Genomic DNA, 12,449 nt, shown 5'->3' on the forward strand with positions numbered 1-12,449 from the left:
ACCGGTAAGTTCAGTGTGCATTCTCTGGCTAAGCCCTGAGAGGGAGGGAACTGGAGTCCTGTGACAGAACCTGCTTCCCTGCCACTGGGGCCCTGCACCTCCCTGGTCTCTAGCAGATGCTGCCTCTCTGTTCAGCACAGAAATGGGAAGCCTGCCCCTCTCCACCAGATCTCACAAGATCCCTCATCAGTGGGGCCCCTTCAACTTCTGACTCACCCATTCCAGGGCTCAGTCTGAGGTGCCTGTGAGAAGAAAAGACCCAAGGCTGGGTGGGCGGCTTTCCTATCTCTCTAGACTCAACCCCACCTGCCTAAGCACAGACTCTTCCTTGTTCTAAAACAAAAAGCCCCCATGTACATCCATTCTTTGAAACAATGCCTGGGGCTGGGGAAATGATCTCCCTTAGAGTGACTGTAATTCATCATTCCAAACTGAGAAACTGTAGAGAGTGGCAAATGCAAGCCGGAAGGGACTCTAGAACCATAGTCCTAAGCCAGGACCGTCCCAGGAAAACAGATCTGCAGCCATTCTTGTTCCCAATTACATCCAGTTTCTGCTGGCCCTGCCACAGGCTCTGGGGACTCAGTGCTTTATGGGTGCTGTATTTACATTTGCTGGCCAAAAGATGCAAAATAAAACCAAGGTCAAATTTCAATTGTCTGCCTAGAAATATAAGACCAGTACCCAGGAATTTGAATGAAGGAGCTGGTTAAGGGGTTTGAACTTCCACCAAATTGACTCAACCACCATGTAACCGGAGGCCCCAGTTTTTCGGAGATAGCTGTATATAGTCTGATCGGTGGCATTTTTCAGGCAGAATAAGGAAATTCTCTCAGTCAAGAATGCATTTGTCCTAATTTGTACTGATTTGCTGCTGCCCGTTCAAAGGATCTTATTTAAGACCAGAGTAATTTGTTTTCTGTGCTGCCTTGAACAAAACTTCTCCCTGCACTTGAGTGTACAATATTTGTAGACATTTGTCTTCAGGCTAGTGTAGTAATCTTCCTCGTATGCAACTGGGTTTTCTCTGAAAAGACAGTTGTTTAAAGTTCAGCCCAACGTTTATTGACTTTTTTTGTGCTTGTATCTACAGAGAAATCATAGTCACTGGTTTGAATGGACTAATCAAGACCTATGAACTGCTGTCTGCACTAATATCCACTTTCCCAGAGATCAAAGCCACGTGGCTGGGGAGACAGATTTTCAGCTGCTTTTCTTGCATCCTTTTCTGATCAGAGTGATTTATCACTTGAATGCCATCATCGGGTCACAGGCTTTTTACTTCAGATATTTGGTATCAGACTGTTGAGTATCAGATGATTTAGCATTTGAATTTATGCTTAATCTGTCTTATAAACAACCCTGTGATTTAAAAGAAAAAGAAAGCAAGCCTCTTCTATGAGAAAAGCCTTGTCTACGGGACTCTAAGAAATGGGAGGAGGCAATACTTAGGAAATCCAATAGGCCTCATTTAATCTCTTCTTCCTTTAACCCAGGGATAGACCAGCATGTTGTGATGAGCCAGGATGAAATGGTGCAGGGTGAGGGCATAGTTCCTCACTGTGCAGGAAGGAAGAACAGGGATCATTTGCCTCCATTTTTCAGAGATTCCTGGCTCCTCTTGACCCTGAACTCACCACTGTAGTTTTGGGAAGAATACCCACAGTACTTCCACAGACAAAAAAACCTCGAGGGCAAGGCCCAAATGTTATGGTTGCTATGATCTCTCTACTAACCTCAAAGAATAAACTACAACATTGTAAGCATATGGATCTCTATGTGGTTCCTGCCAGGAAAATTGTCTGTTCTGAGTCTGGTACCAGCACTTCAAATCCAGAAGAGCTGGGCCCTAAGGTGGTGGTGAGCATGTAGAAGAGGGGTTGCAAACCAGCTTTCCTAGTTGCAATGACCACAGCTCCTAGGGACCTCTTGAGGGTTAAGTTTCTCCCCAGACCCCACTGCTGCCCTGGGGGTTTGCTGGGTATCACTTCTTGCACCGAGGGCTTTCTTCTCTCACCTTTGCCCTGCCATTTGATGTCCCAAGTCTTGACCAGGCCTGCCTGGCCTCACCTTGATAGCACCTTCACCGTAGTAAGTATTCAGTATCTGGATTGGCAGACCACCAGGTGGGCCCAGTGAGATTGACTGGTACCCCGTAGCAGTTCAATCCATACTCCATGAATGAATGAATGAATGAATGAGGATTGAAGGAAGTATGAAATTCCAGCCATGCTTCCCAGGGGAGGGTCTGCAGCCCTGACTCAGACAGAGACGGTAACAGGAGCGGTTTGAACCATGCATCACCACTCCAGCCTGGAGGCTCTGTGGGAAGAGACCAGGAGCAAGGCAGAAAGAGTAGGTCCTTGCTCTGGATGGATCCTCTAGTGCTGCTGCTGTAGGGCCAGAGTAAGGACCCCTTGTGAGGATGAGAAAGGAAGAAGTGTCTCCTCCACAGCCCGGGCTAAGTCCAAGCAACCTCAGCATTTCTTCATTCAGAACCTTTGCTCAGCCTAGGATGTGTTGAGGACATAAAGAACGAAGTGATGAGTGCTCCCCTGACTCTCAGGGGTCCCAAAGGGGTCATCTGTGATCTGATGATCCTCCTGGCTAAATGGTTCCTACAGCTGTTGCTTAGGTTCAGAAGAAAAGCGGCTTCCACATACGCATACCTCATCTGCTAGAATTAACAACATTAAAAGATAAGGCTAGTGATGTCGCAGCCTCCGGACAGATCATCCTGGTCAGTCCACCTTAAAGATGGAACTTCATGGAAACGAAGGGGTGGAGAGGAGTTGTATGAAAACAGACATCTTCTGAATTCTGCAGAAAATGCTATGGCCAGATTCACTGTACAGAGTCTGGTAAATGCCAGAGGTGAGAGGTGGGCTTGTGGTCACAGTCAGTCATAGGGCTGCAATACAGCCCATATGTCTCTGGCTTTTTTAAAGGTTAATTCACAAAACAAAAAGTCCAGAAGTGTGCCTGGTAATGACAGGAGTTCAGTAAATAGTTGTTGATAGACTGACCCAGCATGTCCCTAGCTGCCCGTGTACTGGCTGTGTAGAGCCATTTTCCCGGAGGCTGAGGCAGATCTGAACCATGACTCGAATCCATGCAGGTGGTGATGTACACGTGGCAGCCTTTCCATTCCACTCATCCACAGCCTGTGTTGGCTAGAAGAGAAGCTCTGAATAGTAACTTCTCTATATTTTTGCTGTTAAAAATAACAAACTCTGGGCACTAGATCAGGAGCTATTTCTTTCCTTGTAGACAAGTAGGTCCTGCATGGAGAAGCAAGTCTCTTTTGCCCAGAGGATCCATAGTCAAATGCTTGCAGGGGAGATTATATTCTAGAAGCTCTGAAATAGTCAGAAATGCCCCCAGCCTCTCTGAGGGAGGGATTCATTCCAACCCAAAAGGATGTCTCTATACAGGCTCGTGTGAGCACGGAGTAGCTAAAGGAGCCTTGGGCAGCAAGCACCTGCACACCTGACAAGGGCCATGGTGACAGGTGAGATGGGTCTGAAGTGAGAGCAAAAGGACATGGCTTTATGGAACCTCGGGCTGACTTCACAAACACTCACCTCCTGCCCCTGCCAGCTGCTCAGCCTGGCCCCCAGGGCACCTCCCAAAAAGCTTACCAGTCATTCTCCAGCGATGGTATTTGTCACACACTGGCATTTCCTACACTCCTTCTACTGACCACATCTCCAGGGACTGCTGGGAGCCCACTGACCAAGCTCCCAAGGATGTGAGTCAGCAGGCTGGCATGCTTAAGAAAGGGGTGTTTGGCCCTGGCTTGAGAGCTTCCCAGACCCAGCATTCCTGCTCCCCTGCTGTACCAGAGCCCCCAGATCACCATTTCTTAGCAAGATAAGAAGGGCATTCCATCCAGTCTTGGGCCTCTTTGATGTTCCCGCCCCATAGGTAGCCCCAGAGGGACAGCATCACCATTATTCCTTTCCAATGGCACTGGATGAAAACAGAAGAATCACTGAGAAGTTGTCAAACATTTAGATTCCTGGCTGCCACTCAAGACATTCGCTGGGGTGGAGGGTTGGAAGTAGAAGGCAGCAATCTGCATTCAAATACATCCTCCAGGAGCTTTCAAGACCCTGCCAGGACCGGGAATCACTAAACATTAAAGAGTATAACGACTTCAAAAGTGCATTAAAAATTTCCTTTTTTTTTTTTTTTTTGGCTAAGCCCTTTGGAAGGGGAATTTGATTCAGAGATAATTTTGCTTCCTGATAACTGCAGAAGTAGCTCTCTCTTTCCTTAAAACAGGAAGACCCTCTGGGATCTCTGTATATCTGAGGCCAGCAAGAATCTGAGATTGTCTCCAACTCAGTGTAGGCTGCAACTCGCCTTCCTAGGCATTCCAGACTCCCACAGACGATGCAGCTCCCAGCACGTTCCTGACTGCCAGAGGCAAGTGAGGCTGTGAGTTTCTGCCCAGGGCTTATCAGATCCGGAAAACTTCTAGAAGGGATTTTCCAGGGCTATCAAGCACTGACACCTAGAAAGAGGTAAAACTTGATGTATCTTGCAGGGCCGATCCCCAGAAACCACTAAACTCCCTATATTATATGAAGGGCAGAGATGTGTCTTACAAAAAAAAAAATCAGAGTGAAGCCAGAACACATGTTGCCAACAAGACTGAATTAGGTAATGAGAAAGACAATGTTTGTTGCCAGGACTGAGGCAGGAAATAAATCATTTTTCTTTAACGAATCTCTCTGTTTACATTGTTCTCTTTCCTCACGGGACTGGCTCAGAAAAGACCTGTTTTTGTTTCTGTTATTGTTATTTTGACTCCTTGGCCGTAGGATAAGGTCCCATTGAGCCTCAGCCCGGCGGCGGGTGGGTGGGTGGGAGCCACAGCTGAAGCCACTGTTGTGACTCACAGGGATGAAGGGTGAAGGCAGCTTCCCTGCTGGGGTGGCACCTGCCTGCTGCTGGCGGGGCCCAGGTGGGGCTGGCCTAGGTGCTTGGGGGTCGGAGGGGGTCATGTCTGACTTTCTCACATTTGTATCCTCAGCTCTCAGCACAGCGCTTAACCAACACCCAACACAACAATGACAGAATGAGTAAACAATTGATGGCTTTGAAGGTGGGCAAGACAAATCTCTCTATCTTAATCTCTCCACACACGTATACATATATACACACTGGGGAGAAGGAAGGAGGTGGAGGAGGATAGGGAGAATGACAGATGCATAAGGTATTTCACAGGTCAGAATCATAGATGACTGCCTGGGGGCAAGAGGGAGGACCCATTCCTGTCACCATAGCTCAGAGGTTCCAGGCCCATCAACAGCCCATTTCATCTGTTCCTGGAATGCCGCATGAAGAGGTAGGAACAGGCCATGATCAGAAGGCTCCAGAGCAGAAAGCCCATCTGGACCCACTTTGCTCCTCACACATGGTCTCTGGCCCACAGAATACCCCCTGCAGAGTCACATGAAGTCCTGCCCTTGTCCTGGTTGTTTCTCTTTCTCTATCTCAAGAACCCACTGGTTTCATCTCTGGTTTCGCCACATCATGACGTTATGCACAAGGGGGCTCTACTTCTTCACAGCATTATCAGCCAGGGATGAGGAGAGAAGCCCTACTGTCCACAAGAAAATGAGGGTGGTGCCACCACATTTAACTCCTTCCTTGCCCATCTGCTCTTTCCCTGGGAAAGGAGTGTCATGACAATATCAAGCCTTATTCTATCTGAATAGTCACGGTTCTGTGGCATCAAGGACAGACGCCCTTGATGACAAAAGTGGCTGGTTGGGTGTGCAATGGAGAGATTGTACTTCACATACATTTTTCTACCTTAAAATAACCAGAAGAAAATCGCTGTTCTTTTGGCTCAAGCAAAAATAAAACTGTTTTTTTGAAAGCCTTAAAGGATTCATTATCTTGCAGGCTGCTAACTATATACTCTGCGCCACACTCAATAAAAGCTTCATATAACTGTCTTTGAAATTAACAGCCACCTCTTGTGCTTTTCAAGTTATTAAAGACGTTGGCATGGTGGAGAGATTGTAAACTTTCTATACTGGTGATTAGTCAGCGGGACCACATCCCACCAAATCCCCCAGAGCGTTTCTAACAAAAAGTTCCTTGTGACCCAAGCGCCAATTTTTCTTTCTTGTCTGTTCATTCTAATTCCACTCAATTACTCCTGAGCAAGCTGTTTTATTCCTGTCAACTCATGTTATTTACTGGAGCCTGTCAAGAAGACCGAAGTGGAGGCTGATATTATGTAGGATGTTTTGAGACTCATTAAAACACTTTAAAACAATCACCTATTGTGATATTCACAGTCCTATGTGGGGTCGCCTTGCCTGGACCATTTGGAGCCTGGATCACTTTATTTATTTGCTATTAAAAGCTTCAAGTTAGAATGGCTTTTTTTGCTGCAAAATTTTTGGACTTGGGGATGCAAGGCCTGGTCAGGGTTCCTGGAGATTTCTGGGCAAGGATCTGAAAATAAATGGATTAAGTGTATGTGTGGTGGGGAGGCCGGGGGAGGACTTCTGGACCAGCTCTGTATCTCTGATGAGCTGATGAGAAATGGGGGTCAGCCCCAACTCGCCAGAGAGCTCTTCCTCCTAGAACAGAGGCAGATTTCCTTAGGAAAGTGGGTAAGAGCAGTTTTCCTCTGAAGATGAAGTTCCCTGCTGTGTCATTTTTAGTCCGTCATTATTCATACAATAATGAACAATCTGTCTGAACAAGGCACCAGGCTAGATTTCCTGAGAGTGTAAAGCAGATAACTGTATAGTCCTTAGATCGTTAGCTGAAGAGTCCATTTAATTGATGCCATATGGAGTGTCAGGTGCCAGGTGGGCCACGTGCAGCCTGAACTCTGGGCAGGGAGGGGCCAAGGCAGTCTCATTCTGTCCACACCCCTCCTAGCCTCCTCTTGCTCCCCACTCTTGTCTCCCACGTGCCGGCTGCCCATCCTCCCTCCTGCTACCAGCATCTACCCCTGGCTAAGCCTTGCTAGGAACTCAGCCTTGAAAGCCCCTGGAGTTGGAGGTTGATTCCTGTTCTAAGCTCCCTCAGAATGCAACAAAGAACCTGTGTTCAAGCTAGGGCAGAAGTCGAGGATTCTTGATTTCCAAGTCCCAAGATCTAGAATTTCTTATTTCTTAAAAAAATCCTTGAAAAAAAGGCCTCCTTTCTTCAGTGATTCTAGATACTTTTTGATGGCATGGTCTCAAAGCAATACTGAGAAAAAGGCCAAGTCACCCGGGCCACTGCATGCATCATTTCACACACTTCTAGAACATGGTTTTCCCACCAGCGTCTCATGTGTTTGCAGGTGTCATCTCTACCCCAAGCCGGGGGTGTAGGGTCAGTCAGAAGCAGCACAGGCAGAGGGGAATGAAGCAGGAGGTCCAGAGTCTGTATCGTCATATGGGGGTGAGCTAGGCCAGCACTTCCCACCTGTGTCCCTCCAGCAGTGGGATGCTAATCTCTAAGTGCAGATGGTTCCAAGTCATAGAAGCCTGGGAAGGACTGCCCACTATATCCCCGGCTCCTATGCTGGTTCTCACACCATGAGTTTAGAAAGTGCTAGTCTAGTTGATCTCCAAGATCCTTCCTAATGCTTGAAATTCTAGGACGCAATGAATAGAGAATATGAATGCAAAAAAAAATGTATAAGGCATTTGCCCAAGGCAGGGGTTTTCTACCCTGGCTGTGTATAATAATCACCTGGGGAGATATATAAAAAATAAAAGCCCACAGGCCTATGTTCCCAGCCTGAGGATAAGGATTCATCAGGTCTGGGGTGGACCACAGCCTCTGCATTTCTAGCAACGCTCCAGTCAGTTTTGATGAACAGCAGGCGTCTGAGCTGAGAAGTTGGGGCTGGGGGTAAAACCAGACACTTTCCCAGGCAGTGAGATGAGGGAAGAGCTGACGCAGGATTCTAACATGCCCACTTGTGTTCATGGAGTTTGGCCCACGGGTGATTGTGCCTAGCACATCTTTAGAAGATGCTTTCCCAGAAGTCAACAATGAAAGATGCAGTGAAACCGAATTTGTTTTGTTTTGTTTTAAACCTCAGACTGACACTCAAACCACATCCCAAGGGCAAACATCTTACAGCTTAATGGATAGGTAGCCACCAGCCTTAGCCATTGCTTGGAATCAGATGGAAAGCAGTGCTGGCTGCTCACCCTAGGAGCACTGGGGACCTGAGAGGACAAGGGCCCCTGTTAGTGGTGGCCTTCTCAGTGTCCTCTGGCTGCAAGCAGAGCTGACCCAGCCTTCTGTTCAGAAGGTCTCAGCTTCAGGACAGAGAGGCTGGCCCAGGTGGCGGGATAGAACAGAGACAGCAGGAGTTCAGGAAGTGGATCAGACCAGCTGCCCAGGCCAACGAGGTTTGGTCTCATAAACCGGGCTGAGTTTCTGGGTGAGGAGGACACTGTGGCCCCTGCTTCATGGGTCCTCACATGCACACACACTGGAGAGCAGTTCAGCAGTCTGACTGCTGGGCAAGTGCTGCCTGTTGCCTGGGGGTGTCTGCTCCTGCTCAGGAGGATGAGCCAAAAGAGATGCATCTTACAGATGACTGGAGTTTAGGGTGAAGTGCAAGCCCAGAAAATAGGTCTCATTCCTGCTACTCCCTCTCATATATTCTACAATTCAGACAAACTGCATGAGTCATTGCTGTTTAGACAAATCCTCTGCTTCTCCTCTTTTGTGCATTTGCTCCTGTTTTTCCCTCCCTACCCCTGTCTGCTGGACTCCTACACATACTCCTAGGCCTACGTCAAATGTCTCCTCTGCTCAGCTGCCCATAGGGTGCAGTGATATCACTCCCCTTGGGAACTGCCAGAGTATATTGCATGTATCTATCATCTGGCATCTCTCTTACACAGCCATGTTTCTTATCCCCTTCTATTGCAAGCACTCAGAAGGCAGAGACTGGGTCTTTGTCTCCCTTTGGCCCCAGCCTGTTTCAATATTGTGCTTTTTATGTATTATAGCAGGCACTCATGAATGTCTGTGGAATGGAAGTTAATTCTGGGCTGACAGTAATTGTAAAGCATCACAGCCCTTGCTAGCTGTCATGGGGAGGCAATCTTGGGCACTGTCTCCATCAGTGCTGTCACCAAGTATGTAGCATGACGTATGAGTCCATTCTCATGCTGCTAATAAAGACATACGTGAGACTAGGTAATTTATACAGGAAAGAGGTTTAACAGACTTACAGTTCCACATGGCTGGGGAGGCCTCACAATCATGGTGGAAGGTGAAGGAGGAGCAAAGGCACATCTTACAAGGCAGCAGGCAAGAGAGCATATGGAGGGAACTGCCCTTTATAAAACCATCAGATCTCATGAGACTTATTCACTTTCACAAGAATAGCATGGGAAAAGCCCGCCCCCATGATTCGATTACTTGCTACCAGGTCAATTCAAGATGATATTTGGGTGGGGACACAGCCAAACCATATCACTTGGCATCAGCAGATAGCTAGACTTCCTGAGCAGAGCCAGGGACTTGCCTGAAAGGTCCAGACCCCTGAGTTCCAGCCTCCCTGTGGAGTTGAAAGACACTCCAGTGTGTGTTACACTTGGTATCCTACTCAAGAAATAGTGAAAAAAGGACATTTACGCCACTGGGAATAAAACCTGGGTGTACCCATGGTTCACACTTTACAGCAGATGGGTCAATTATCTGATTAATATGATTGATCATTTATCATAAAGTAACACATTATGTCACATATCTTTTTTTTTTTTTTTTCTGAGATGAAGTCTCGCTCTTGTTGCCCAGGCTGGAGTGCAATGTCACGATCTTGGCTCACTGCAACCTCCACCTCCCGGGTACAAGTCATTCTCCTGCCTTAGCCTCCCGAGTAGCTGGGATTACAGGCCTCTGCTACCACGCCCGGCTTGTTTTTGTATTTTTAGTAGAGATGAGGTTTCTCCATGTTGGCCAGGAGGGTTTCAAACTCCTGACCTCAGGTGGTCTGCCCATCTCGGCCTCCCAAAGTGCTGGGATTACAGATGCGAGCCACCACGCCCGGCCTCACATACCTTTCTTATGTAGAGTTTTTATGTTTATAAATCTTACCTCCTTAAGAACAATTAAGTTTCCTGAGAACAAAATCGGTCACTACAGTGGTAGAAAGGATACAGGTTTTCGAGTCAGACAGAGCTAGATTTGAAGCTCGGTTTTATCATTTCATGGCCAGGTGCTGCCATGATTATTTTTTATGGGTCCACTTGCCTGAGTCACATGGTGCCCAAATATTTTGTCAAACATTATACTGGATGTTTATGTGAGGATATTTTTGGATGATATTTAACATTTGAATCAGTAGACTGAGTAAAGCAGATTGCCCACCATATGTAGGTGGACCCCATCCAATCAGACAAAGGTCCAAATAGAGCAAAAAGGCTAACCCTCCTCTAAACAAGATAGAAAATGTTCTGCCTGATGACCTTTGAACTAGAAGGAAAAATTAGTTGTTTGCTGTCTTTGGACTTGAAGTATACCTGTACCTCAAGCCTGCCAGCCTTCCTACTGTAACTATACCACCGGCTCTCCTGGGTCTCCAGCTTGTCAACTCACCCTACAATCTTGGGCTTTGCCAGCCTCCATAATTGTGTGAGCCAATTCCTTATAATCTCTCTCTCTCCCAGTAGTTCCTTTTCTCTGGAGAACACTGACTAATATAGGTACTTCTGTATTAAGAGCATTCTGAACAGCATTACGTTGCTAGGGCCCTGCAATGGGAGGCACCTTCTCACTTTCATCACCTGGAACCTGCTCATCCACATGACACAGAGGAGGTATATGTGACGTTTGTCCACCTGCTGACCGCTGTGTCACGGTGTCTCATTTTCCATGGGTACTTCTGTCCACATCCTCTCCTAGGGTGTTTGCCTCAGAAGTGCTTGAGGGGATTAGCATCCAGCAACAAGTAGGCTCTGCAATTAAGTCCCAAATTAAGAAAAACAAATGAGTTTACACTGGCCTTGGGTATTTCCAGTAGCTGGAAAATCCCACTGCTGGAAACCTAGTGAAGTCATCCCAATATAGTATTTTATAGATCCTGCAGCAGGATATGAATTAACCCGAGAGGACCATAGTGGCAGGGCAGAGAGAAAGCCTGTCAATGACCAGATCTTTTTAAAACAAAATGGCTGTTTCTGTTTTGGTGTATGTGTGGTTGCCTTTATTTTGGATGCTAAGGTGCTTTTCTTTTCCCCTCTGCCGAGAGTTTTAAGAAAAGAGAGCCCCATCTTCAATTCACTCTCCAGGCAAACAACAGTGAGCATGGCTCCTCTTCCAAGATCCCACTCCAAAAAGCTGACACCAGGTTTTTGACACAGACCGCCTGTGGGCACACTGTAAAGAAGTGGACTTTGTTTTGACGGGGGCCTGTGGAAGTGGACTTTTAGTGCTCAATCCCTTAAACACATAGTGTTATGAATATGGCTTTGATGATTGTTAGCAAAAGTGGATTTGTCACACAGCCACAAAACCAGCAGCTGTGTCTTTGCCACAGAGTTTGACCCCGTCCTGCATATAGACAGGCATCGTGTGTAATTACTCAGCATTTGCCACACAGCACAATAAACTCAGGGTCTGCCCACTGGGGACATTTATGTGTCATAGTGGACTGGATTAGGCCCGAAAAAGAATAGTTGTGGTGTACGCTCCATCCCAACTGCTCATTCCCTCTCCTTGACCTACCCTTTGTGGGAAGCCAGGAATGCTAAATATTTCTTGTAGCTCTGCCCAGGCCTCTACTTTATTTACACTCCCCCCAACTCCCCAGCCCTAGCCCTGTCTCCTCCTGTGGCAAGCTCAGGCCTTCTTCCCTGAGCTGTTGAACGACTACATTTTTTGTCTGAGATGATACATCAAAGGTATTTCAAATACAGAAAGACAAAAACATAAAGTGATGTCTGCTGGACAGCCAGCCGTGCTCTGGCAAGGATAATATGCAATCCCACTTAATGGACTTCCTGATATTGACAAACTGTACCAAAGTTTCTAGGCCAGAGATAAAACAACTTTTTTCAAAAAGTGAAATAAGATAGAGGGAGTTGAAGGAACAGGAGGTGGAAGATTGATGGGGAACATTTTTAAAGAACCCACGGGCCACTCTGTATGTTTGTTTCCTGAAGGGCAAAATTAAGCCCTTAGAGCAGGTCTTTCATTTTTTGGTTTCTTTTCTAATTCTAGAATCTCCTCTAACCACAATGGGCAAGACAAGTGGGAATGTGACTTCCCCTAGAGTTACTGGTACACATTTGTGAGGACATTTTCTTCAACAAGTTTGTTTTGACCCAAAATACATTTCCAGGCAGTATAACCCTGGAGGTGGAGCCTCAGGGAAGCTACACATGCTTCAAGTGTGCAGTAATTGCAAATTGCTAAACAGAAAAATATAGGTATGGCCGTGTGTCCAAATCTTT

The sequence above is a fragment of the Hylobates moloch genome, unplaced genomic scaffold (assembly GCF_009828535.3).
Source record: "Hylobates moloch isolate HMO894 unplaced genomic scaffold, HMol_V3 SCAFFOLD_15, whole genome shotgun sequence".
Taxonomy (NCBI): Eukaryota; Metazoa; Chordata; class Mammalia; order Primates; family Hylobatidae; genus Hylobates; species Hylobates moloch.